Below are 19,000 nucleotides of genomic sequence, written 5' to 3' on the forward strand. Positions count from 1 at the left end.
TTAGTTGATGAGTGAAAGCACACTAGATCTTAGACAGCTTACTTCCATAAAACTTGAGTTTAAATTAATGAGCATGTCACTTTTATCAGATTCTAATTGTGCAAAAACTGTTACCTTTCTAGTTTGATTGTGTTTTCCAGATAGATTTGTTTATCTAACATGGAAGCAAAGGAAGGCCAGAGACATTAAAGCTTTCTAAATTGTGGCTTAAGGACAATGGTTGTCCACTAGAAGGGTGATAGAAACAAAAAGCAGAAAAGCAAAAAGCATAAAGAGAAGCCCAGCAGTTGTGTCCCCCACCCCTGCCGGAATGTAATGCTTATTATTGACCAACTGTCAAGACTCAGGAGTGGTAGCTCCATTCCAAGGAGTGGGCACAAAGGATATAATGGATGTGTGTGCTACCCTTAATCACAGCAATCTGGGCCAGAAGGAATGCAGGGATGGTTAAGATAGGACCCTAGCAAAGGGAAAGTTAGAACAAGAGTTGGAAAAATCGGGGCGCCTGGGTGGCTCAGTCGTTAAGCATCTGCCTTCGGCTCAGGTCATGATCCCAGGGTCTTGGGATCGAGCCCCGCATCGGGCTCCCTGCTCAGCCGGAGGCCTGCTTCTCCCTCTCCCACTCCCCCTGCTTGTATTCCCTCTCTCGCTGTGTCTCTCTCTGTCAAATAAATTAATAAAATCTTTAAAAAAAAAGAGAGAGAGAGAGTTGGAAAGATCATCTTAGGGCTTCAATTTGGTTTCTGACTTTGGGAGAAAAAAAAAAAAAGAAAAAAAGAATGTCATGCTGCCTAGTGAGGCTACTGCTTGATAATCTCCCTGGTGGGAAATACCCTCGTCATGTAACTTCGGTAGGTTGGTAACATCTTCTGTATTGCACAACAGAATTTAAAAGTATTAAAGCTAACCATAGATGAATCAGGAAAATTTGACAATTTAGCATTACATTATGTCATGGATTTTATTTAACTTCAGAATTACTGTTGTTATTATTGAACTTTCTACATAAGTAAAAAAAACAAACTGTAGCTTGACATATTTATGATGCTTAATTTGTTTCTCAGCAGACATTCTTTGACATTAGAATAGCTTTTGGGACATTTTTATGGTTTCTTTAGTGGTTATTTAAATGTTCCCTATTAATCCAGAAAGCAAAAACTTAAGAATTAGGTTGCTGAATTGCAAATGGAGAACCTAATCAGTGTTTCCAATTTTTCGGGAAGCTAATCAAGACTGAAAACACATTTGCTTAGATTTAATCCGCTAGGCAGTTTATTTGGCTTTCACAATGGCACAGTTCAGCAGCATTGGCAGGATCTAGTTGTAGGGTTTCTGGGAAAAACAGGGAAATTAAATTTACATACGTGATGTTTACGTCCAGTGGCCTTGGGCAGGTGATATCTTTCTATCTAATTTTCTTTTAGGATATTACAACCCTGAGGAGTGTTGATAGGTATGTTGTGTGATTCAAACTGAATCAGCTATTACTGATGCAGGTAAGGAACCATCAGTAAACTTCTGGTTACTACACCTTCTGTAAAAAAGGATGGATAATGTTTAAGAAATACCTTGGAAGGATTAACCAGGAAACACACAGAACTGAATGTTCTTTTAGGACCCTATGCTCTAAAAGCTGTTATTACAACCTATTTTTCTTTATATGATATCGTAAGTAAAATTTGAAGCTGTTCATATATTGGAAAGTGCATAAGATTACATGTTTTTATAATAGGGATGCAGGCATTCCAAAATAAATAAAAATACATGCATCTCTCTTGCCTCTTACTGAAAGTATTAATCTAATTTTATAATAATGCTTACTTTTTAATATTAAGGCTCTGTAAAAAAAACCATATTTATTTCTAAGATTTCAGTAGAGCACAGGTGATGTATTTTTTTAAGCCTTTCCATTTCTTTTCACCAACTCCACCCATGTGTCTACTATACCATGTATTCACAGTCAAGAGCTATGTTTCTATTTTTGTTGAGTTAAGCTTCATATTCATTCAATGTGACTTTTAATAGAGAATAATAATGGGAGGTATTTAGTATTGGCATTAAGACCATACAGCTCTCATTTCACCTTATATTTAAATTTCATCTGGTTTTTTTCCAAAGCAAATAATGCAGATTGTTGACATCCTAGGAATGATTTGTGGGTGGTATTAAATGGATCCCGGGATTCTGAAATGTAGACTAGATGTTGGTTTTCTGGAAAGTTTGTATTCTTATCCTCACCTGAACCCCTGACTTTTGTGTTGTATTTTTTTATGATTCCAAATGCTTTGAGGGAAAGATATTTTAATGTGTACAATTTGTTTTATTTTCATACTGATCTCTATTTTTGTTTAAAACCATGTTGCATCATGAAATCACTTAATCCAAAATAAATCTTCTTTAAAAAAATAGATTATTACTTCTCTGTGATACATTTGGGAAAGAAAAAAACTCAAGAGGAAAGAGAACAAAGTGAATAAAGGTCTCATGGGATTAGCATGCAGCTTTGTGGATACAGGAAGTTCTCTTTCCATGATATTTACAATTAGGAATCCATTTTGTTTATCCCTAAAAGAATATTTTAGTATTTGATAGCCCATCAAATAATGTTGAAGAAATGAATTAACAGAAGTCATAAGGGGCTGAGACTATTTGTTAAGCCATCTTGGTTGAATACTTGTTGCATAAACACATATGCATACCACCACTACCACTACCACCCACATTAGTATCATCCAGGGGTCACATATGCACAAGCCTATAGGGGCCAAATAGGTATTGCATTAATGAACCTGGCTGAATGTAAGCAACAGAGAGTGGTGGGATTTACCCAAAGGGAGCATTCTTATATTTTACTCCAGCTCTAGTCACATAAAATTCAGGTCCAGTGTTGAAAGATCTTCTGATTTATCAAGAGAAACCTAGAAACCTAAATTTTTATGTGATATGTCTAGATTTTTTGAATACTCAGTGGATCAAGGCAAATATGTCTATTAGTTGAATTTGCCTTCCAAATCAATTTGGAACCATTGATTTAATCAATATCATTATCTTTTATACTTGATTGATAGTGTAAATGAATTGACCAAATACATAAAATATTACTAAGAAAAGTAGTTAACAGGAAGAGATAGGGGAAGGAGAAAGGCAGCTATATATGAGGGCAGACAATCACTAAATTACGTACTTGAAAATGATCTGTGCTTACCAGTGTCTCCGAAAACCACCTTGTGTTAATTCATATGAGTTAAGAATATTCTTGTCAAGGTTTCATGGAACAGATGTGCCATTAGACTCTTCATTCTGTATTTTAGACTAGAAATAAATTTCAGATACCCCATGAGAGCAGTTAAAGGAAAGACTCATCCTTTAAAATGACTACTTTGACATCATTATTGAAAGGGAAGAGCAAGAGATTGCATTCATGGCACTGACTTCCTGGTTTTTGTGTCATTTTATTCCATCTGTAACGTTTGACCTCAGTGTACTTCTATTATGATATATTTATCTGCCTTCATTATATTCTTATATTAAAACCTGAAACTCATTTAGTTAGTGAATGTTTTAAATATGCATAATTTCCACCATCCTACTAATGCTCCTGTGAAGTCTTTCTTGGTGTTTTTTATTTCATCCTTTAACTAGAAAGCATTTAACCTCTTTATCAAGGAGGGGGAAAGGTTTTTTTCTACATACTTTATTGATCAAAAATGTTTACCTATTAATGGCTTTTTTTCCTTCTAAATAGACACTTCTTTCTATAGGTACTAGGTTGACTAGTATAACATTTGTCAACCAGAGTAAATATTGAAATATAATTGAAATGTTAATAATTGAAATGAGAACATCTGAAAAAATGATCACATTGATAGAAATCAGCTTCACATATTTCATTGTCTTCATTATTATAGGTTCTCTCAAAAGATTTTTAGTCGCTGATTGTTCATTTAGAAAGGAAAAGCAAGCAGTTTTCCAAAGCATAAACCATTGGAACGATATATATTTCTCTGACAATTTATAATAATCTTATAAAATACTACCTCTTCCTACACAAAATAATGGAGTAGTATAATAATTCATGCCTTGTTGATATTCAGTTGGCATTGGAAAACGGATCCCAAATCCAAATTCTTGAACTTTGTCATGACATTGCCAACACATCCCTCTCCCTGCTTCTACCCCCAAGTTAAATCCTAAATTCAAGGCCAAATAAAGACCTGTTTCTTATTACTATGAGGCTTTTCCTCCAATGTCAAATGAAGTCCTCTTTTAATTGGATTAAAACAATATGAAGGGCATCTTTTTGCAGTAAGTAGAGTCAGTTCTAAAGAGACTAAAAGAAGTCAAGAGGCTTCCTACACCTGTTTCTTCCTACACCCACAATCATAGCTTGACTCTCTGTATCTTACTTAGAGGGAAAGGCAAGTTCCAAGAAGAGAAACCCAGCCAATAAAGAGAAGTAAGAGAATATGTTGATATATGAATCTGGATATATAATATATGACTCTGGAGCTGGTTCAGATTGCCCACTCTACGACTTCTCAGGGCAAAGGAGTCCCTTAATGGAAATAGTACTACTGATGAGTCCAGAAAAATGGGAAAGCCCAAAAATGAGATTGTCAAACCTGATTGAGGCTGGGCAGCTCCCCTTATCCCCAAAAGAGAACAAGTTCCTGAACCTGACCAATCTAGATCAGCATTTCTTTTTTGAGGTTGGAATGAGGGAGAATGGAGAGGAGCTATACATTTCCCCTGGGGGCAATTCTATTCTGGAATGATTGGCTTTCCAGACCAAAACAACAAAACAAACCATTTTTAACTGTTGACTAAAGAACTACTCACCAATTATTGATAATTTACTATTACTCCAGTTTCAGTTAAGAAACCATTTCAAAAAAATTTAAATGTAGTGCCCAATGACCATGATAGAGGATCCTCCAAATATGGAAATGTAGCTGGAAGCCAGCCCTACCAAACAAAATTACTTGTCTGCTTCACTCATTTTTAAGTAATACTTTCATATATCATCAAACTTGGTTTTAATTTGAAAGTAGGAATTTTCCCTTATTAGCTTTAATAACAACTGGTTCCTTGCTCCCCTAAATATTGAAGGAATTTGATGATCCAGTAAGATACCACTTTAATTTTGCCTATTCCCTGAACCGACATTGTGTACCCTGGGGCGCGCATGCATTGGTTTGAAAAGCAATGTCTGTATCATCGGAGTCTCTTCCTCATACAATACTACTGATGATTTGGAGCTAAAATGTTTAGGTTTGTTTTCTCTCGTCTGCAATTAACCTGTCTGTTCTATCACTCATAGCAATGTTTAAGGAGGAATGAAGATAACAGGCTGTCTGAATCTTGGAACCAAGCAGGAATGCCAATAGTTTTGTGGCTGGTGTACATGTACAGAGTTTTTCCAACCAGCCATAAAGCTTGGGTGTGGTGATAGTTGGTACACACACGCTACTAACATTTCCTAGCTGACTTTGACCTGTCCTAAGCTAAGGCCCTTAGTTAAGATATAAAACATATTTTAAAAATTATCCCTACTCCTTGGAGAAATGACTGATTCTAGGAAATAGTCAAGATAAGCATCATGTAGTGCTTGAAAGTAGGGAAGTACTTTTTTAAAAAAAAAGTCCCAAAGATGGGAGTATGTTAAAAGGATACAGGAGCCAACTGAAAGGGCTCCAGTGGCCAAAGCTAGAACAATTTGAACAACAAAATAAATAAAGTACTATTGAATTACAACACAAAATGTAAAATAAGTGTAAGTCCATACTGATAAATAAATGAATAATTAATAAATAAAGAAGAGACAAATCTTTCATGCACAAGAATTCCAAATAATTTATGTAAAGACTCTACCCTTAAATGTAGGAATGTTCATCATAACTTCCCTCCAAAGAGTACATCACAGAATGCAGGTGGGGGAGAAGAGTAACTTTATAGTGAAGAAACCTGACAAACACTACCTCAGCCAGGTGATCAAGGTCAGTATCAATAGTCATAAGTCATGTGTCTCAAGTAGTATATCCCCTTGACATGATGTGATAAAAATGGCACCTTACCTCTGTGGTCTTCCCCAAACCCACCACCTCAGTTTAACCATGAGAAAAACATAAGACAAATTCCAATATAGGAGCCTCTCACAAAATACCTGACCTCTACTTCTCAAAACGATCAAGGTCAAGGTCATCAAAACCAAGAAAAGTCTGAGAAACAGAGAAACACCCATGCTCAAGAGGAGCTTGGTGAGACATAGTGACTAAATGTAATGTGGTAACCTGGATAGAATTGTGCAATGGAAAAAGGACATTAGGTAAATACTAAGGAAATCTGAATGAAGTATGGACTTTACTTAATAATAGTGTATCACTATCATACAAGCTTACCTAACATTCATTAATAAATAGGATTTGATGTGAACCTGAGGGCTATTCTTGGATAAAAGGATGAAAGCACCCACGTTTTAGAGAATGGTGTGAAGCAGTAGCTTTCCCACTGGAGTGTCATGTGGCAATAAAATTCAGTTCCATACACAACCCTTCCGACAATATTTGGTTGGTTGGAGCAGGGGAATGGCTTAGTATTGTGAACTTTATGTAGAGGTCACTTTTAGGCAACAGGTTTGAGCAATGGAAACTTGGGCAAGGCAGAAGGGCCCACAGTGACTACCAAACAGGCACATTAAGCGACCCACATTGAAATAGCCGTAGCCCCTAACTGACCAACAGGCTACTTTCAACAAGGCACAGTTCCTAAGATTACCAAAAAGGGAGAATTCCATACGTTCCCATACTTCCTCACTCTGCCCTATAACTATAGCCCCTCATCACCACCATGTGGCAGACAATCTCTCTTTTGCTGTCTGGCCTGCTATTCCCTTGCAGTGTATTTGATAAACTTCTATCTCTTTGTTCTGCCTTGGGTGAATTTTTTCACTGCCCGTGCCACTGGCCCCCATCCAATTGGAATGCATGGGATTAAAAGGAACATTTACTGATAACAACTAGCAAATTATCGTCCATACTTACCATTATTATATAAAATGGAATAAAATTTAGCACCCACATAAAGAGAAGGACAATCTCAGAATAAAGAACTCTCTTTTAAATGAATTCATTTATATTAATAATCAGGTTGTATTCTGTTATTTACAACCCAACAGGCCTAACTACTGCATTCTATAAAGTATGAAGCACTATCGCTGGCAATAGAAAGGGCTCAAAAAATGACAATTATGGGGGCCATTTTCTGATATCTGACCTCCTACATGGGGTGGGCACTTCCTTACCTAAAAGAGTCCTGCTCTGGTTGAAAAGGTAGACTGGTTTTGATGAGGCTTATTCACTGCTTTGCTGCTCTGACCAAAGGGTTAGAAGTTCTTCTCTTTGTTGTGACCCATTTCTCTCTCAGTGGGTCCATTTGTCTCAATCACATTCATGAGCCAGTTGTTAGAGTCTGTTCTAACCTTTGAGGAGGCCCTGCTTCTTCACCCACTGTGTGTCCAGATATGAGAGCCACATTTTTGTGTGATACTAGAGACCTGGGAATAGTATCATGTCAGGTTCATCCGAGAAGCAGAAACAAACTCTTGGTCTTTCCCTTTCTGAGGGCTCATACCCCACATGTTAAGGCACCAAGGTATAGTTTATAAAAACATGGCCTTCCTCCACCAGAGTGGCTAAAATTAAAAGGACCAATGATAACAGTTGGCAAGGATATGGAGCAATGGGAATTCTCTGCATTGCGGCTAAGAGTGTAAATTGATGAAATCAGAGAGGGAGACAAACCAGAAGAGACTCTTTTTTTTTTTTTTTAAAGATTTTATTTATTTGTCAGAGAGAGAGAGACAGAGCACAAGCAGGGGGAGAGGCAGAGGCAGAGGGAAAAGCAGGCTCCCCGCCGAGCAAGGAGCCCGATGTGGGACTCGATCCCAGGAACCTGGGACCATGACCTGAGCCGAAGGCAGCCGCTTAACTGACTGAGCCACCCAGGCGTCCCCAGAAGAGACTCTTAATCATAGGAAACAAACTAAGGGTTGCTGGAGGGGAGGGGGGTAGGGAGATGGGGTAACTGGGTGATGGGCATTAAGGAAGGCACGTGATGTAATGAGCACTGGGTGTTATATACGACTGATGATCACTGAACACTACCTCTGAAACTTTTGAATATATTATATGTTAATTAATTGAATTTAAATTTAATAAAGAGTGTAAATTGATGCAACCACTTTGAAAGAGTGGCAAAACTGATCAAAACTAAAAATATGAATAGCTATGACCAGCAATTTCACTTCTGAGTGTATGCCCAATAGAAATGAGTGCCTATGTCCACCAAAACACATATCCAAGAATATACATAGCACTTTTCTAATAACATTGGAAATAACGCAAATGTCCATCAACATTAGAATAAATAAATTGTGATTATATTAATTCATTGGAATATAACTCAAAGATGAAAAAGGATCAATTACTACTGTAAGCAACAACATGGATGAATCTTGCAGGCAAAAGCCCAATACCAAAGAAGGCATATCATAGGATTCCATATATATATATATGGCTTGAAAATGGGCAGCAGGAGCCTGTCATGACAGAAGTCAAAATAATGGTAGACTTGGGAATATTGACTGAAAGGAAGTACAGAGGAACCTCTGGTGGGCTAAAAATGTCCTATTTTTTTATCTGGATGGTGGTTACAAGGATGCATATATATTTAGATTTTATCAAGCTATATACTTAAAATATGAGCAATTCTTATATGTAAGTTATAGGCTAATATAAAAACAAAAAAATTAAAATCCAATTTGATTAAAACAAAACATGGTCTTGAAATATAACAAATCTATCTCCATATCCTGGCTCTGCCACTTATTTGTTGAATGACCTTTAGCAATTTCACCAGTATGAGTCTCACTTTTTTCATTTGTAGGATGGGTATAATGCCTTTCTCATGCAGTGCTTTTTATGTTAAATGAGATAATGTGAATATAACACACTGCTTTGCATTTGGTAAGTTCTCAGTATATTTACTCTCCTTTCCCCTTCTGTTCTGGTTGACTGGCCTCACCGTTCTTATGTATTGTCTTTAGGAAGGCACCAAATCTCAGGCCTATTTTAGGGAAAGGTGATTGACCTACCCTAACCCAAAAAGTAACCCAGCCTCTCCTAGAACAGATTACCATATCACCTATTTCCTCAGATCCCTTTGGAAACTCTTAGGGGAATGATTCACTCATCTGTCCATACATCCAATCAATACTTACTGAGTTGCTACTTTGTGCTGGGCACCACCATAGGTGCTGGGGAAATACTGGTGAAAAAGCAGACACAGTTCCTGTCCTTGGGAATTTACAATCTCGTGAGGAAGACAGGCAGTAAACAAATAAATCCATCATTATTAATTATGATAAAAAGTGCTATAAAGATCAGGGCAGCAATGGACAGGGAAAGCCTCTCAGAGGATGTAACATCTAAAGTGAGAACTGAAGGTAGAAAAACAGGCAGTCATTGGAAGATCAGAGGGAAAACTCCTGCACTATCCTATCATTGAAGTCTTGTAACATCCAAAATAATTACATAGTAAACATAAAAGACATACTCAACGCCAACGAGAATATTCTCACATGTGAACACCTGCTGTAACATCTATTCTGCTTCTCAGAAGAGTTTTTTTGCATACTTCCTGTTTCTTAAAAGTTAGACTACCAGATAAGTAGCTTTCCACTACAGTAATACAAACTCATTTGTATAATGAGTTATGGAGATAGGACATTTGGGAAATAAGAAATGAGAACAGGTAACCTACTGCTTAGGGTGTAGTGCAGTATACTGAAAAGGCCATGGGATTTGTTGTCTGAGTTCAAACTCTGTCTCCACTTCTAACTGTATGACCTCAAGCAGGTCACTTAACTTCTCTGAATCTGAGTTTCCTCATCTGAGAAATAATAATAAAGACTATTTCAAGGTTATGTTCAAGAATTAAATAAAATGCATATACATAGCATCTTGCATGAAAAATTATGATCATGATTTAGTTAAAACATTCCTGTCATGTCACTACAAAAACTTTAATCCTTTGTGCTTATGTAATCTCACAACAGAAATGTCAACTTTTAAAAACAGGTACACTCCTTTCTCTTAAATATCTTCTGTGAACCTCAGCTATTGATTTGGAATTCTTGGTTCTGTGTTAAATCTTATTACTTTAGGTGGTAAATCATTCTTGATTTTCCTAATTCCCCATACCCCAAACTGCCCAGGCGATCCAGGGCAGCAATGGGGAGTGAGCGTGGCTCAGCCAGTTGGGAACACAGGAACACTAAGTTTTGGGGTGATACCAGTGCTGTATGTGGTTGCAGACAAAATGGCCACGGGGCTCAGCCCGGCTTGCCATCTGGACTTTGGGCCGTCCTGACAAATTACAGCCTCGTTTCCTTCCCTATTGTCCAAAGTTGCTCCATGGTAGGGCCTCCTATAATGTCTCAGAGAAAGAGTGGGGGTGGGAGAGGAGAGAAAGCAGGTCAGATCATTTTGTTCGTTGGATTTCCTCTCTCTTAGGGGTTGCCCCAGAGGATAATACAATCTTCACTTCTAGACTAGAGCCCAGACCTCAGTTGGAAAAGTCACTCTCAGTCTTTTTTCTCATTTGTAAAATGGGATAACACAAGCCTTGCTCACAGTCCAACCTCAGGATGGTTGAGGCTCAGATAAAATATACCATGTGAAAGGTCCACGTTAACCAAAATGCTATACAGACTTTGAGTGCTATTAATATTAATAAATTCTGTGCCACATTCAGCATACATGGCTGCCTTAGAAGCCTTTTAGACCTGCGTGGGACTGAGCTACTAGAAGGGGATTTTTCTAGGTCAGTGAGTAATGGACAGTGTCCCAAAGGTATTGCCTAATTTTACTTTGAAAGAGCAACCTTCTCAGAGATAAACTTCATAGTGAGAAGAACTTAAAGCCTGTAAGATTAAAAGATAATTAAAAACTATACAAAACTGGCCTATTCTGATAAATTGTATAACTTATTTGGGCAAATCTAAATGTGTTATTGACCTAGGTTAAACTGAGCAAGATTCACTGAAGAAATGGGAACAGATTAAATCTTTATTTCTGCAATTTCCTGTTCTTAGCAAGTAGAGAGAAAGACAAATACCCTGGGTGAGAGACAGGAAGACACTAAGACAAATGATTTTATGCCTGTGCAGCTTCTCTCAAGATAATCATCTGCAAAGTGTTTTTTTAAAAAAAACCCTCATTTTAAAAGATGCACCCCCCAATTTTAGACTTGCAAAAAACAGGTTATCATTGGATATCACATATGCCTGCTTTTTTATTTCTCAACCTGTTTCAAGGTGAGGTGTGCTGATTTATGCTTTTCTGTTGACTTCTCCTATAAACAAAACTTTCCTCTGAGAACTTAACTGTAGAGATATCAGAATCCAGATCCAAGAACCCCTAATTAAACTCAAACCTGGACAAAGAGCATGAAAGGGGGAAAAAGGACAGGTTGCTTTCCTTGTGTGTTTTTCCTGGATTATTTCAAGGCACTACTTCAAAGGATCCTTAATCAGAGGTAGTATTTCAATTGCAGAAGAAGATACTTTGTCGAGTCGAAATTAATTTAAGTCCCTAATAATCTGAGTTATCATGAAATGGAAAGATCTGAAGGGCCTAACTGGCCCACAAACTTTTCACCTTTAAAGTCTAGCAAGAAAATGACCAGAATAAAAGATTTTAAAATTTGCTTGCAAAATTGTAGAAGGCAGAACCATTCCAGGCCCTAGGAGCTCAAGTAGAAAAGCATTATATTTTATATATCCCATAAAATAATAATGAAAAGTAACCTCATAGGAACCAGTTCCAAAATCCTTTCTGGATAATTTGGTACATTTGAAAGCCTATGTGCTGTTCATGCCTTTTTGAAGCACTCTGTAAAACAAGATACTCTCAAATGTGTTAGAACATTTCTGTTTTGATTGGCTCAGAACTGCTGGAGGGACTTGCAATGATTTATAATGAACTAAGCACATGGCATGGTGTCATCACTCATTTTCTTCAGAGCCTCTTGCCCATTTATAGAAATTGCATCACTGGGAAGTAACACAATGAAAATCTTACACTGTGCTGGTTAAAAGTTGGATCACAATTCCAAAATCTAGGTAAAAGTTTACGTCTAGAGTAGAAGGCCAACATTTTTTTTTTCATCTTTCAAGATGCTAAGCATTTAATTTATTTATGTAGTTACTTGTTTTCTATAGCAGATAAAGCAAAAGGTAAGTTTATTTCACTTTTTCTTTCCTTTAGTTAACCTTGGTTTGTTTGTGGAATTCCAGGAAGGCTGATGTTAAAATAAATCAAGATCTATAACTACAGAAGTTAACTCAGAAACCAGTTCTTGGTATGATCGGTCAGAGTTATTAACTGCAAGCAATTAAGCATTTCTGAATGACAGAAGCTACCAAAGGAACGTATTTAAAGGATATTGTGTAGCTCATAGAAGAGAGATCTGGGCTGGAGAACCAGGGTCAGGACAAGATAACCAGGAACAATATCCAAAATCACATCCACGGACTTTTCAGGTGAAGACACCACTCCTGCCTCCAGATGGGATTCTAGGCTGTAGTTGGAGCCGTGGATGCCACTAACAGCGGACAAAGGAGAGGCCACGAGAAGTACCGATTCCGGGACCTGATTTCCCTGCCACTTCTCCTTCTGTCACCGAGTTGCTCCTGGCACCAGCCTCATTTGCTCTAGATCGAGGCTCAAGTATATACAGGTGGTTAATAGAACCTAGGGTAACTGCTCCTGCCCGAGGTATATTTTGGTTATCTCCTTGGATCTCAAAGATTATTTCTGGCTTTAATTTCTGATTCTATAATTCTAAATATGGATATTTTAAGCAATGACAGAGTCATTCATTATTTTAAACAACTATTTTATTTTAGAACAGTTTAGATTTACAGAATTATTGCAAAGATAGTTCAGAGACTACCCCACAACCAGTTTCCCCTAGCAGTATCTTACATTAGTAGGGTACATTTGTCATAATTAATGAACTGATATCAATTAGCTGATATTAATTCATATTGTTAACTAAAGTTCATACTTTATTCAGTTATTGTTCAATGTCATTTTTCTGTTCCAAGCTCCCATCCAGGATACCACAATTAGTCATCACGTTGCCTTAGATACCACTTGATTGTGACTGTTTCTCAGACTTCCCTTGTTTTTGATGACTTTGACAGTTTTAAGGAGACCAGGCCAGATATTTTGTAGGATGTCCCTCAATTGGGATTTGTCTGATGTTTTTCTCATGGGTAAATGGGGCTTATGGGTTTTGAGGAGGAAGACGACAGAGGCAAATTATCATTCTCTCTCTTTTTTTTTAAGATTTTATTTACTTATTTGACAGAGAGAGAGAGCACAAGCAGGGGAAGCGGCAGGCAGAAGGAGAAGCAGGCTCTCCGCAGAGCAGGGAGCCCGACACAGGGCTCGATCCCAGGACCCCGGGATCATGACCCGAGCCAAAGGCAGCTGCTTAACCGACTGAGCCACCCAGGCGCCCCTATCATTCTCTTTATATCATATTAAGGGTAGGTGTTGTTAATGTGACCTGTGATTATTTGTTAACTTTGATCACCTGGCTTGAAGTAGGTGATTGTCACCTGGCTGTTGGAAGTTTTTCACTATAAAGTTACTTTTTTCCCCACCTTTCCACACTGTCCTTTTTGGAAGAGTGTCACTATGCATAGCCCACACTTAAGGAGGGGGGAGTTCACTCCACCAACTTGAAGAGTAGTTATATAAATTATTCATAATTCTTCTGTAGGAAAGATTTATTTATTTATTTATTCAATCTTTTTTTATATTAGTATGTACTCATGCACGTCTATGTTACTCTTTGATGTATAATCCAACACTACTTTATTTATTTAACACAGTTGTTCAAATTGTCTCAGCTTTGGTCATTGGGAGCTCTTTCAGTTGGCTCCTGGGTCCCTTTGACACACCCCCATCAGTGTATGGTGGTTTTGTTTATTTGTTGGAATTTCCTTCTTTCTGGCATTACACAATGTTCCAGGCCCATCTGTATGTTTCCTTCCCCATTCCTAGAAACATCAATTTCTCTAAGGAGCCTTGGTTCCTTTTATTAGAGAATGGTATTGGAGAGCAAGGCCTGAGTGGTAGGCGTGTTTATTGTTACTGTCATTGCTTCTACATGCTCTGACACATATCTATAATATCTATAAATATTTCTATAGGTAAACATTTGCATCTATATGAAGTTCAACATTGTTCATACCAATGTCTCTAACTTTAATCCATTGGCACATGGATCATTCTAGCCACCTCCTCTTGCATTTGTTATATATTTGTAAAGTTATTTTAAAAATGAAAAAATTTTGGAGTGGTAGTTGTGAGAAGGAACAAAAAGATGAAAAGATCAGGGACTCCAGGAGCTAAGGTGAATTAAACACCCAAGAACCCTCTACTCTATCTATTGTTGATAACCACAGTTATTAAATACCCACAGTAAAAGGCCAGATAGTAGAAGGTGAGTTTGAATCCTGGCTCCACTAGTGACTTAGATTATATAACTTCCCTGTCCCTTAGTTTTCTTTCTTTGAGAGGGGAAAACTTGGTACTTTGCTTATAGGAGTGTGAGGATTAAATGAGTAAACACAAATAGCACATTTAGAACAATGCCAGGCTCATTATTTATAACCTAATGTTAGTCTTACCCTGTGGGGTATATTATCATTTCCATTTTACAGATGAAAAGAAACAGAGGCATGGAGATATTGTAACCTGCTCAAGGTCTCACAGCTAGTAATATGTGCCCTTTAAAGTGTTTCTAAACAGCTCTATACTTACATCTCTTTTTGTGAAAATGAAGCTATGAAATGCTATTCTATATATCTAGAGGTAAGGCTAACTATAGCAAAAACTCAAGGAAGCTTTGAATATCCTCAGTGTTCGGGATGTTGTGATCATATTAATGTTACCATTTCCCAAATTACCAACACTTTTGTGCCACGAAAGCACTCAGCTAGTGGAGTAGATTGGCCTCTCAGTGCTCAGGCTGTCACCTCAGGCCAGTTGGGGCAAGGACCATCCCCAGCAAGGGAGTTGGCAGAGGTTAGAAGCTGCCTCTGCCTTACCTCTACCTATTGCTCCCTGACTCGGCGAAGGCTTCCTGGAAGCGTTACTACTTCTCACCTGCTGTGTACTCTGGGGAATGGGACATCAGGTCACGGTTCATGGAATATGCCATTGGTAGAGGAGGTTTCCTAGGAGAATAAAAAGAAAGGAGATTTTAGGGGCAGAACCAGAAGACATTTATCTACTCAAATCAAATAAGTGACAGTCTTACACCCTACATTTATTTCTTTGCTCTAGTCAATATCTACTTCCTTTTAGGCACTAGTGACTCTTAATTTCTTTATTGCACACAGCCCTAGACGTCAACATTTGTTGACGCTACAGCTTCATTTTGAACCTGGGTGTCTTCACCAGGTGGATGCTGAAGGCGGAAGCAGCCACCTCCCTCTCCTCTTTCCTTACCAGTGATTTTACCATATTTCCCCCCAATCATTTCTCTTAGCATCAACCCTAAGAGGTGAGGGAAACCATAAGTATCTTATAAAGTCATTAGACAGACATTCAATTAGGACCTACTATGTCTCAAGCACTTTGCTAGTCACAAGGTGCAGTAGTGAGCCAGATATATGTAGCCTTCCTCTTCGGAGAGCCTGCAGACCCCTGGAAATGAAAAACCTCTCATGAACTGAGGGCGTACCCTTGTCCAGCAATGGGCTCCGTGTACACTATCGTATTTAAATCTCACAGAAGTAGCTGTTATTATTATCCTCGTTTTACAGATGAGGAAACTGAGGGCTGCCCAAAGTCACCCAACTGGAACTGGGCAGAACTGAGACACGAAAGCAGGTCTGCCTGATGCCACACACCTAACCACGCATACATCCTCTGTCTCGCAGCTACCAGGAGCCAGGACCTCAGGGTTCCGTTCATGGCTGGAGGGTAGCAGCTCTTCTCCAACTTTGCTGCAGTTTCTACTGAATGCTTTGATTTGCAAATATGAAGGATTCTCTGAAGCACAGCATTAAGCAAATTGTGGTAGTCAGCTGGTAGAGGACAGCTGCAGACCAGAAAATGTGGCCGGATGCTCTGGGGTGGGGTGGGGGGGGCTGATGGATGTGCAGTGAGGCAGTACCAAGTGGTGACAGGCCAAGGTGAGAGGGACTGACAGATTAAACCACCTAGACCCCAGACCAAGTGGAAGGAACCCTTAGATATTCTAGAACATACTGTCTTTATCAGGTTAGCAAGTACAACTAGGATATAAGTATGTTTTTCTTTGCCCATGTCACTCAAGTGATTATTCAAATAAATTAAAAAATCTGGGTTCCCCCCCTGAAGTATGGCTGAGGTAATGACATAGAAAGACCTCGGGACTAAGGATCAGGAGACCTAAATTCTTGTCCAGATACACACCAACTAGTTCAGTGGTGTGCTCTTCTGCTAGCCCCTTAACTTCTGTCATTCTGGGTTGTCTCCCTTCTAAAACAAGGGGATGGGGCTACTGAGCCTTACAGATTTTTGAAATTTCCAACTGCCCTGATGCTATGAGTTACTGAGCACCTCCAGTGTGCCTAGTACCACATTAAACAATCTGAGGTTTAGAAGCAATTGGAAGGCACAGGGCTAGCCCCGGACCTGCACTGTCCAATGCAGTAGCCACCAACCACATGGGGCTATGGAACACTTGACACGTGGTTGCTGTGACCTCATCACAGTTTTATTTCATTTTGATTAAATCTGAATTAAGAAACCGATCCTGCATTCAGGTACTGAAAACTTTTATGTTTGAAACAACATACGGATGTGATTTTTCTTTTTTCAACAGTGAATTTTGTGCAATCTAAATACAGTGTTTCCAGCTTTGCGCAGTGGCAGCATCGTAGCCAATGAGGTTTATCCGAGGCGGGATTATTGCTAATTGAAAACTAAATACAGTGTTTCCAATGAAAATGTAGTATCCAAATTGGAATGCGTGGTGTAAAATACACCAGATTTAAGACAATGTGAAAAAAAAAGGTTGTAAAATATCTCATTAATAATTTCATATTGGGGGCGCCTGGGTGGCTCAGTTGGTTAAGCGTCCGCCTTCAGCTCAGGTCATGATCTCAGGGTCCTGGGATCGAGCCCCGCATTGGGCTCCCTGCTCAGCAGAGAGCCTGCTTCTCCCTCTCCCACTCCCCTGCTTGTGCTCTCTCTCTCTGTCAAATAAGTAAATAAAATCTTTTTTAAAAAATAATTTTATATTGATTACATGTTGACATGACAATATTTTGGACATACTGGGTTAAGTGAAATATATTATTAAAATTAATTTCACCTGTTTTTCTTACTTTTTAAATATAACTACTAGAACATTTAAAATGACATATGCGGCTTGCATGACACTTCTTTTTGATGATTTCGGAAGTTTATACTCTAACAACTATGGTGTGGTGGGTGGTTTGATTAGCAACCTAGATCATCAGTCATAGGTGCTTTGGAGAAAAGACTAGTATCACCCTTTGAGGAAAAGAATAACATCACCCTGCACCAATCTGAGTCATTATTCTCATCAGGAAAGACTTGCCCCAATTACCTTTGTTAACAGGGTTTATTTTAAAAAAGCCAGAGGATGTGAGGACTCTGTGGTCCCCAGGGCTTCCCAAACTGGGATGCGCTGTAGGCACCATGGATAAAGCACTGTGACTTATCCATCTGAGTACACCCAGCACTCCTCCCTCTTTGTGGACTAGCCGGTGTCCATGCAGCGTGAGTACCCCTGTTGGGTGGAGGTTTGAGCCAAGCCCCTTCAGAGGCTGCTGCCCCCTGCTTGTGTCTGGCTGCCTTTAGCCTGGCCACAATTTTCTGGTTGATTCAGTTGGAGACAAGTAGTAGTGTCTGTTTGGTTCTTGCCACATGGATTAAACTGTAGGATCTTGACATAAAAATAATTGGCAAGGCTTTCTTCAGAAGGAGCATATATCAATGGCAGGAGTTTTGAATTTGGGCCTTCTTCACTGTGTAAAATTCCACCCTCCTCTGCATCTGTAGGGAATAAATGTGCTATCAGGGGGTATGTCCAAATATCCCTGGTCAGTATGTGTTCAGCTTGTGGTGACGGACCTGGTGTGATTGGGGAGGGTCACTTTCCCTGGGCACATTGTGGTGAATATCGTGGCACGAAAAGAAAGGACCACCGGCCCTGGTCACAGATGGTGATTCATTTGCAACGACTGGGAAGGACCACTGTATTAGCCTGCTAGAGCTGCCGTAACAAATACCTCAGAATGGATGGCCTAAACAACAGAAGTTTATTTTCTCACAGTTCTGCAGGCTAGAAATCCAAGGATCAAGGTGTCAGCAGGCTTAGTTTCTTCTGAGGTCTCTCTCCTTGGCTTGCAGATGACTGCCTTCTCTCTGTGTCCTCACATGGTCATCCCTCAGTCTGTGTTGTAATCTCTCTTTTTAAAATTATTTTTTAAATTGAGACATAATTGACAGGTAATATTATATTAGTTTCAGGTATACAACATAATGATTTGATATTTTATACATTGCAAAATAATCAAAATAAGTCTAGTTAACATCCATCCCCTTACATGGTTACAAATACATATTTTTCCTAGTGATGAGGACTTTTAAGATCTATTTTCTTAGCATCTTTCAAATATGCAAGACAGTATTATTAACTATAGTCATCATGCTGTACATTATATCTCCATGACTTAATTATTTTATAGCTGGAAGCTTCTACATTTTGACCCCCTTCACCCATTTCTCCCACCTCTCTCACCCCCATCTCTGGAAACCACCACTCTGTTGTGTATCTATGAGCTTGGTTTTTCATTTTGTTTTGCTTTTAATTCCACATATAAGTGAGATCATACGGTACTTGT

General features: G+C 38.7%; 1 non-coding gene across 1 annotated transcript; it reads left to right on the forward strand.

The window, feature by feature from the left end:
* The first annotated feature begins 16,982 nt into the window (after window positions 1-16,982).
* On the forward strand, window positions 16,983-17,120 carry LOC116638408. The gene has a single exon (XR_004300697.1). It is a non-coding gene; the product is annotated as a U4 spliceosomal RNA (small nuclear RNA).
* Window positions 17,121-19,000: the final 1,880 nt, after the last annotated feature.

Source organism: Phoca vitulina, unplaced genomic scaffold, assembly GCF_004348235.1.
Source record: "Phoca vitulina isolate PV1807 unplaced genomic scaffold, GSC_HSeal_1.0 scaffold1, whole genome shotgun sequence".
NCBI lineage: Eukaryota > Metazoa > Chordata > Mammalia > Carnivora > Phocidae > Phoca > Phoca vitulina.